Source organism: Cricetulus griseus, chromosome X (genome assembly GCF_003668045.3).
Source record: "Cricetulus griseus strain 17A/GY chromosome X, alternate assembly CriGri-PICRH-1.0, whole genome shotgun sequence".
Taxonomy (NCBI): domain Eukaryota; kingdom Metazoa; phylum Chordata; class Mammalia; order Rodentia; family Cricetidae; genus Cricetulus; species Cricetulus griseus.
Window position 1 is genome coordinate 121572259 of NC_048604.1, and position 10705 is coordinate 121582963.

Genomic DNA, 10705 nt, shown 5'->3' on the forward strand with positions numbered 1-10705 from the left:
AATATATATATATATATATATATATATATATATATATATATATGAATATATATAGGATATATATTCATCTATCCTATACTCTCATAATCACATATATCAGCAAACAATGGGCTAGGCAGATGTGAAGCTTCTCAGTGGACTAAAGGAAGCAGCAAGCAGTGGATGGGCTGAGAAAACCCTAGTGTATATATGCAAGGTAGGTTCACCCAGAGATGGGCAAATTCACACAGGCTGAGGAGAGTTAGAGAGCAAATCAGCTTTTCTCCCAAGCAGCCTGATCACCTTTGCTGTGACAGTCACTTAATTTTACAAGCTTCATCAGGTGCTCTATTGTCCCTGTAACAAATGACCACGTGCTTGGTAGCTTAACATGACACAAGCGTCTTTCTTTTGTTATGGGTCTGCATCTCATAAGTTCAAAATGAGTCTTACAGAGTTAAATTGAGATGCCGAGAATTATAGTTCCTTCTGGAGGCCCCAGGGGAATATTTGCTTCTTGCCAAGGCTGCCAACATTCCTTGGATTGTGGTTTCATTACTTGAGCACATGGCCTGTGACTGTCTTAGAAGAGTCCTGTGATTACACTGGCCCTACCAGGATACTCTCTCTATTTTAAGATCCTTAATCACATCTGCAAAGTGTCTTTGGGCTAGAAGAGGACAGATTCATTCGTGGAAGGATTAGGATCTGAACATCTTTAGTAAGGCCATTATTCAACCTACCATGTGGGCCTTGATAGTGAAAACAAAGCTAAATGTCACATTGGCCACTCCTCAAATCCTTACTATTCCAGGCATACTAAGATGGAGGAACACATAAAACCTTGGATGATTTCAAATTTCATGGCTTCTGCCCTGCTCCCATCCATACCTAGATTTACTGTCTTCCACATTCATACACAAACACAGACATACACAAGGTCACATGCACAAGTGCACACCCAAACACACCCGATTTGCACATTGCCCAGTTTTGTCTCAATTCCTTTCAGACTGCACATGACTGAAAACTGTGCTTTCATAGGGCCCTGGCAGGCCTCCTTTTGTTATGGTAGAGCCACAAACAAGAGCATCTTACTAGAAATTTGCCAGTGTTCACTGCCCAAAGATTTTAGAAAAGGGTCCAAGCAATCCAAGCCAAGTTCATCAGACACACAGTAACAGGGTGGTGGGGGGTGGGGATGGAGGTGGCGGTGGGGGTTGGGGCTTTACGTCTCAACAGTTTAGTGTGTGGTAGGTGTTTTTCTCTTTCGCTTCCTGCTCCTCCAGCCGCTCATCCTCATTTTCTTTAATTCTTTTCTTTTCTTTTTTTGTGGAGGAAGGGGCACAGGGTCTGGTGTAGCCCAGTTTGGCCTTCAAAATGCTATGTTGCTGACAATGACCTTGACTCTTCAATTCTTGTGTATCTACCCCCCAAGTACAAGGATTACAGATGTGCACTTCTATGTTTGGTGTCTTAAGATGGAGAATTAGGGAAGGACTTATAGGGTTTGCAACTGGGGATAGATTATTTTTCAAGTCAGAATTAACAAGGCAGAAAATTGTTTGGAATTGGAAAAGTTTATGATGTAGCTGTGGGCAAAGTGGAGGTGAGGTCTTGAAACAAGGTCCAATGAGCAATGCTTAGACATTATAAAAAGTCTACTGTTTAAATTTAGTTCCTTTACTTTTGAGATTATAATATAATTACATCACTCCCCCTTCCCAACCTTTTCATATAACCTCTTGTGATGGCTGTTCTTGGTTGTCAACTTAATTACATCTGAAGTAACCAAAACCCCAAAATGGAGGGCACACCTCTGAGGGATTTCTGCCAAATTTGAAGTGGGAAGATCTATTTCCAATCTGGATCTTTAAAGTAGGAAGATACACCTCTAATCCAGATCTTTTGAGTTGGGAAAACCCATGCTAATCTGGGCTATGACTTGGCTGGAAGCCTATATAAGAAATAAGGAAGCTTTTGCTTTTTGCCTGCTTTCTATCACCTCCCTATCAAGTTCATCCCTTCACTGGCACTAGAGCCCACTTCTTCAGGATTCTTGCATATACTGAGGACCTGCTGACACATCCAGCCTCATAGACTGAGCAACTACTGGATTTTTGGACCTTCCGCTCATAGGCAGCTATTGTTGGACTAGCTGGGCCACATACATACATTCATACATACATACATACATACATACATACATACATACATACATACATGCAGAGAGAGAGAGAGAAATTCAGTCTGTAAGTTCTGTTACTCTAGATCAGTGGTTCTTTACTGCATCTATATCATGTAGGATAATGCTTATGTTTCCTTTCAGCAGTTCCAGTGTTTCACTTTCCACACTTAGGTCTTTGATCCATTTGGAATTAATTTTTGTGCAAGGTAAAAGATAACTGTCTAATTTCATTCTGTATGTGAATCTCTAGTTTTCCCAACACCATTTGTTGGAGATGCTTTCTTTTTCTCCAGCTTATGTTTTTGCCATCTTTGTCAAATTAAAATTGCCAGGGTTACATGTACTTATGTTTGGATCTTTGATTTTTGTCTCATTGGTCTATGTATCTGTTTTTATGCCTGTTCCATATTGTTTCTATTACTCCAGGTCTGTAATATACCTTAAAACAGAATAGTGATCCCCCCAGCATTGTTTTTTGTTTGTTTTTGTTCGGTTGTTTTTTTTTTTTTTGGTTTTGTTTTTTTTTTCTTCAGGATTGTTTTGGTTATGCAGAATGTTTGTGGTTCCATGTGAGTTCCCTATGAACTTCAGGGTAGTTTTCAAAGAACCTGTTTTTATTATTGCAGAATTTGATGTTACAAGAAACTTCATTCCTGGAGATAAGCTGCCAGATTGTTTCAACTGGTCTCCCTATGACTTAGCTCAGCAACAGGAAAGTATGGTTTTGTTTGCTTTTTCTAATTCACATATTCTGGGGAGTACCACAAATTACTGTGACTACACAACATACATACTTTGTATAATGTTCAACTTAGGGTAAACATACCTCCTTCTTCACATATATCATTTTCTTGTGGTGAAGCATTCAAAATCCTCCTACTTGTTTTTGAAATCCATATTTTACCATCACCTATCATCATCATAATGTGAGATACAGTCCCAGAATTACTTTGCTTAACTGTGACATAGTGCCCATTAATAAATTTCACCTATTTATTCCTTCCCTTCTGCTCTCTCCAGTTTCTGCCTTAAACTTCTATGAGATTAGTACTTTTAGATTTCATTTATAAGTGAATATGTTACTTTGTTTAACATAATCATCTCCAATTCTATGAATGCTGCCCCAAATCACAGAGTTTTGTCCTTCTTATGGCTAAATAGTAGCCCATGGTGTGGTTTGTCATACATTTTCTTTGTCTATTCAGCAGTCAATAGACACATAGTTTCTTTCCATTTCTAGGCCATTATGAACAGTGACGCAATAAACATAAGGGTATGCATGTATCTTTGACATAATAATTTCATTTCATTTAGATACCTATCTCCTACCATATATAAAACTCAGCTCAAGATGGATTAGAGACAAATATGAGTTCCAAGCATAATAAAAATATACAATGACATTGGGATGAGCAACAATTGTTTGGATAGGAGCTCAAAAGCACTGAAACAAATGCAAAAATATACAAATGGGCTACAACACTCTAAAAAGCTATACAGCAACAAGGGAAAACAGAATGAAGAATGAAAGAAAATATTAGCATACTTGATCTGACAAAGGGTTAGCATCCGAAAACATAAGGAACTCAGGATAATGGCAAAAATAAAAGAAAACAAAATACCAATACCATAATCTGGTGAAAAGTGGATGCTAGTCCTAAAGGGAAATTTCTCAAAATAAGATCTACAAGTGGCCAACAAGTCTATGTAGAAATGATCTCAACATTACTCACCAGCAGAGAAATGCAAAGGAAAACCATGGCCAGGTACCACCTCATTTCAGATAAAATAGCTATCATCAAAAGAGAGATCCTCAATACCCACATGATGACTCACAACCAGCAGAAACTGCAGTCCCAGGGGTTCTGATATCCTCATCTGGCCTCTACAGGCACTGCATGAATGTGGTACAGAGACTAGACATACATGCACGCAAAACACCCATACACATAAAATAATTAAAACAGAAAGCATGCTGGTTTGTTTCTTACATTCAACCCCAAACTGGAGCTTCATATTATTACTGGATGCACATTTGGATTAAGTAATTCCTAATATTATAATACATTAGTGTGTGTGTGTGTGTGTGTGTGTGTGTGTGTGTGTGTGTGTGTGTGTGTGTGTTTGAGTACCTGCTGCCTGTGAAGGCCAGAAGAGGATATCCTATCTCCTGCAACTGGAGTTACAGATGGTACTGTATACCATGTGGGTTCTGGGAAGTTAACCCAGGTCCTCTGCTCTGAACTACTGAGTCAGTTATTCAGCCACTCCCCCAAAGCATTTCCTTTAGAAACAAATTACTGGTTAAGTTTCCTTACTTGCAAGGAGAACATAAATGTTAAGAGCTCACATTTCCAGAGACAGCTAGACCTGGTTTTCAATCTTGATTTTGAGGATACATTTTTCTTATGTGAATTTAATAAAATAATGAAGGTAGAGCTATTATTAACAATAAATTTTGACCACAAAAATTAAGTTTGTGGTCCACTATTATTCCTATTTGTAAAGCACATCTTGAATTAATTCTCATCAATTAAAACCTTTCTGTTAAGTTGTTGCTTGTCAAAATGTGTCCTAGATTCTCTTTAACAAAGTAGTTCAAATGATACCTTCACCTTTTTTAATTCTTGGTATTGGAGACAGGACATGGTGCATGCTACCTAAGAGCTCCAAACTGAGCTGTTTCCCCATCCTTTATTTTTTCCCCTTAATTTTGAAGACTGACAAGATGACTCATTGGGTAGAGGCACTCCAAGCATGATCTCCTGGACTTACACGGGGGGGGGTGGGGGAAGAGGCGGGGGGGGGGGCGTGAGAATCAACTCCTGTGAATTGTTCTCTGAGGACATGCCATAGCACATATGTGCCCCCCCATAGGAAAATAAATGTAGCAAATTTAATATATATATATATATATATATATATATATATATATATATATGTTGAGATAAGATGTTGCTACATAGTGCAGGGTGGCCTCAAACTGCCTTAGTTCATTTTCTGAGTACCCGAGATTATAGGCATGTGTCAGCATGTACAGCTCCAAATAGCCTCTCAGTCCAGGCTCAATTATCTTCACTAGCTTCTCTTTTGCACTTTGGATATAACACACCATGGCTCCCAAAGCCTTAAATACTCAATTCCATTTGCTTCCCCAGACTTGCCTTGAACCTTTCTCCTCCCCCTCAGAGCCTTCCAGACTGATAGTTCTCATAAATCTTCTGAAATGTCCAGTCTTTTTTATATCTCTGGAAGATTTTTCCCCATTTGTGCCTTTAGGTCACTGATGGAATATTACTTCCTGAGACATACGTTTCTGACAATGCTTCCTTCACAGTTATTTCTCCCACCATGACCATTAAGCATACTCGATCTGACAAAGGGTTACCCCTGATTTATCACTATTTGAAGTTCCTTAATTAGATTTAGTGGTTTACATATGGAATACCAACATTCTGGAGGTCGAGGCAGGAGGATAGCTGCTTTGGAGGAAATGAAAATCAAAACCATAATAATGCATCACTTCACTCTAGTTAGAACAGCTGTAATCAAAAAGAAGAACATGTTGGTTTCAGTTGATTAGTGGCAGACCCTATCATAATAGGTTGTATGTGTGTGAATATTTAGAGATTTTTAGCCCTTCAGACAGAGTGATGGGATCTCTAGTGGATGTAGCCCTGGGTTGTTCATGTCCAGACATGCAACAAACTTATTCATCTACCCAATGTGCCATACAAATGCATTCCTTTGTTTTTCTATAGAAAAGGATGTTGGTAAGTTCTGCCTGAAGCCAGGATTTTTAGAACACACAAAATTATAGGCAAGCAAGGATCAAGACTCAGAATTAGTATTCAGGGTTTATTATGAAGCATTACTTGTATGCAAAAAATTAAAAGCTACTATCATTTCCCAGGATCACAATTTCACATGGTACCCTATATCACAATGGCAATGATATAGTTTCAAATATATCCGACCACAAACTCAAGTTTTCTGCTCTTTAATATTTTTTTATTTCCATTGTAACATGCCCTTAAAAGAAGGAATTTAAATGAGCCAATTAGTAACCAGAGGTCAGTCTGAAGAAATAATTGACAAGACTAGGCCTCATATCTCAGCAGGCTCCTTGGACTTAAATTGGAATCCAAGAGAGAAGCATTTATTCATTATTTATTTCATTCGATCATTCATGACAGTCCCAGTCTCCAGGGGAAGTTGAGAATCTGGCTGAAATACAAAATTAACAAATTAAAAATAATAAATACAGAGAAGAAAAAGAAATCCAGTTTTGCGCCAGCTTACTTCAAGGAGTAGCATGGATCCTGGGCAATCCTAGAGAGTATGGTGGCCCCTGGCTTCTTAGAATTAGGCCAACCTTCTGCTGCACTCCTTGCATTCCCACCCACACGTTACATGTGAATCCATGCCCAAAATCTGTGCTTAGGTAAAAAAAAGAGAACTTGAAATGACAAGAGCATTGTTCGGCATATGGATGCTGTCAAGCACATGACAGATAGCATCATCCTCCATCAGGATGATCAGTGTTCAGGGAAACTGATTATGCAGGGCCAGTTGCCCTGCTACATGGAGAGGAGATACATACTTGGTACATGGCTTTCTCTTGGCTAGGAGGCAACATGTTAGGGTGCCCAGGGTGGACAAAATCCTCTGTAGTCAGGAAGTGTTTTAAGGGTAGGTGGGTTTGCTAGGGCCCAACCATTTTGGGTTCAGGCAAATAGGTCCAGGGAGTCTCAAGGGATTGACAGAGGATAACAAGAGGAAATTCAAGGTGAGATACAACTTCAAGTGCAGGCATGAAATCCTGCCCCAGGTATCATGGGGGTGGGGGTGCTGTTCAGCCGACTGGGTATGAATTCTGTTCTCTAAGGAAGGTGTGCCTTTAAGAAGGAGAATGGACACTGGACACCCACCTTAACTCTTTTGTTCTCCCTACAGCTCCTTCTGCTACTAATCTCCTCCCCCACTGGTTGAATATTATTTCTCATATACCTGTGGAGAGCTCCATTCATATATCCCTGCAGATTGGTTTCTTCTCTGCCCATCCATCTGGGTCTCATACCAAGTAGAACATCTGTTGTGATTTGTACTGCAGCCACAGTTCACTAGGGCAGAAGAGGAGTCTCACTGGATGTAGACAAATCTCCTTAGCTTTTTAAAAAGAATAATCCTGGAGTCGAGTTCTGAAACCTTAACTAATTATTCTTTACCAATAAAAAATCAGGGGTCAGATACAGTGGTAGGAAGCTGAAGGATCAGAGAAGCAGGGGAGCTGCCACCAGTGACTTCTTCCCTCATCCATTCCTTCCTCCAAAAGGGCAGAGGTCCTTTCTCAGCACCGCCTTACTACTTCCTATCTCCTAGCTGTCTGCAGTCCTCCAAACCTCTATGGTTATTTTTGGTCAGCTAGTGGCTTGCTCTGCCCTTTAACTCCAAGCAAGCTTTATTTGTCAGAACACAATAAAAATATCACACAACAGAGTTCTAAATACATAATGCAGCAATTCTCTAGGTTAACAACAGGGGTGAACACCCAAGGTAGAAGGAGGAGCAGAACCAACCTATGCATGTCCCAGGAGAAGGTTCTGGGCCATGATGGCTTGGATGTTCAAGAAGACAACAGAATTCTTGGGAAATTTAATGCCAAATCAATTTCTCTTCTCATAGCTATCACAAAATACCCAATTTAAGAATGTAAAGATCTCTTGTGACTCAGGGTTTTAATGGACTTCAGACCATCATGGAAGAGAAGGCATGACTGAGTTCCTGGTGATGAGAATATATGGTGGAGGATCCTCACGTCATAACAGACTAGGAAGTAGAGAAGGTACCAGAGTCAAAGGCTAAGCTATGATTATCAAAGGTCTACCATTAGCAGTCTATGTTTATCAACTAAGCTCCAACTTGTAAAGGCTTTGCAGTGTCCCCAAATAGTATTCACCAGATAGATACAGAACAAGCATCTGAAAAATGAGCCTTGGCATGGGCATTTCATATTCAAAATATAACACTGAATCCCATATATATAGTCTAGTTTTATTTCCCATTTACCTCTCAAGTAGGGAACCAACACTTCTTAGGTCAAACCATGAAAAGTGTTTGTTAGCATGCTCCTGCTAAGCCTTCAGTGCACTGGACATAGTGAGACACCTTTCCCTCCTTGAGCAAGATATTGAAAATGGGGAAGGTTGCTTACTGAAGGACACTGCTCCAGGCAGAGGCAGAAGAAATACCTGAGAAAAAGCTGTTGTGAGGACATGGGCAGAAAGAGAAAAGCAGCAGTGATGTGAAACAAAGTATCATTGGGTCTCCCAATGAACTACGGCCCCTTCCTGTTGCTTTGTCCCAGGATCCCATCTTCAGAGCAGGAGTTCTCTCTAGGTTGACCCAATTGTGACAGAGTTCACTCACACTAAGGTGAGACATTCAGGTATATATCCAAAAGCCTTTCTGATGTCGTGTTTCAGACAAGGTGACAAAATGTAACAGGAAAATTCTAGGACTTGTTCAGCAAGCACTTGCTGGAGTTAAAGTACCCTACCAGACTGTAATTGTCCTTCTGTGGACCCACCTGCTTGTCCAGCTTCTCTCTACCCAGTACTCATCCATTATCTCCATTTTTGTTCTTTTGATAACTATATTTACACATGTGACTGAATGTTGTTCAGATCCTTGAAGTAGAACACAATAAGCAAATCCGTATAGCTGTACTTTATTTAACTGGGTGTACACACAACAATACATAACAGACATGTTTTTAAAAGGCTACAAAGAATTGTTACTCATGTCTAAACTCAAAATATTGTAAAAATGGAGATTATAATGAACAATTACACCCAAATTGCCTCAGTCTGGGTACATAAATTGTGACAATTCTTAGATTTCTGTTCAAGGATTACACTGGCCTATACTTGAGCAATTGCAATTATCTCCTGCTACTTAGGGAAGACTAGTTCCAGGACCCTATGGGACACGGAGCTCTTGGATGCTCAAGTTCCTTATATAAAATGGTATATTATTTGCCTATAACATAGTCACATCCTCCCATATACTTTAAAATCATTTGTAGATTACTAATAATACAATACAAGGTACATATTTTGCAAACAGTTGTTATAGTGTACTATTTGGGAAGAAATGGCAAGAAAAACATTTGTACCTATTAAATGCAGATGAAACCTCTTTTTAAACAGCAAGTGATTTTTTGACAGTTACTCATGCAATGTAACAGATAATTTTAAATCAACATTTGAAATGAAACTGAAGTCTTTGTAAAGTATCTACTTTCCTCCTCTTTAACCTACCATAAGTCCAGTAATTTTAATAAACTATTTTTCTTTAATCTTTTGCCCTTTATTACATTTACATTTTTTATTGTCTATAGTTACAGTACATGGTATTGCATCACATAAGGACATTTTGAAACAAGCAACATTGTATGTTGAGAATATTCCCCTCCATACTCTTTATTCTGTCCATGATCACCCTACAATAATTTTTTAAAATCTTTTTGATCTGAGATTGGGTTAACTTGTGGAATATAGATCCTGTGGACATAGAGAGCAAAAAGTAGATACTGAACACTCATAGCATTTTGATTTCTTGTGCTTAATTCTCAGACCTTTCTCTCTGTAGTTAGTTCCATGACTCACTAAACTGTATCACTAGCCTCAACCTTTTCCCTGAAATCCAATGTGTCTCCTCAGATACCTCCGCTCAGATGGCCATTTTATTAATTTTCAAATTTATTTTATTAATTCTTTGAGAATTTCACGTAATAGATCTTGATCAAATTATATTTTTAAAGTCTCTCTCCTCTCTCTCTCTCTCTCTCTCTCTCTCTCTCTCTCTCTCTCTCTCTCTCTCTCTCTGTGTGTGTGTGTGTGTGTGTGTGTGTGTGTGTGTGTGTGTGTGTGTGTGTGTGTCCACAGAGACAAGAAGAAGAAACCAAATCCCTTGGAGCTGGAGTTGCAGGTGATTGTAGGCCAGCTGATGTGGGTGTTGGGAACTGAACTCTAGACATCTACAAGAACAGTGGTCTCTCTTAAATTGCTGGTGAGAGGTCAGGCACCAGCAGGCAAGACTAACGCCATTTTAGGCTGGACACCATCTTGAGAAACTGGACCCTGAACCCAGTTCCCTGAAAAACCACAAAAAGCTTAAAGTTGCCCCAGGGCCCGCACATCCTGCTGAATCAGCCTGACACTGAGGAAACAGATATCTTATCATGGTCACCAGATGTCCCAATAGGTCACCAGATGCTCTAATGGAAATTTCTAAATGCTTACTTAACCCCAAGGCCATTCGACCCAGGAAGCACCCCTCCTGAACCAATCAGAAAACGCCAAGGCTTGTACTCCCCTAGCTTGCTATTTTTCCCTTCCTAAGCCCACTCCCCTGCTGGTTCGGGGCCTCACCTGCTGCTGTGTTGGAGTGCTGGGGGTGGCCTCAACTCGAGTTTGTTCTTAATAAACCCCTGTGTGTTTGCATCAGTACTTGGCTTTCTGGTGGTCTTGTTCA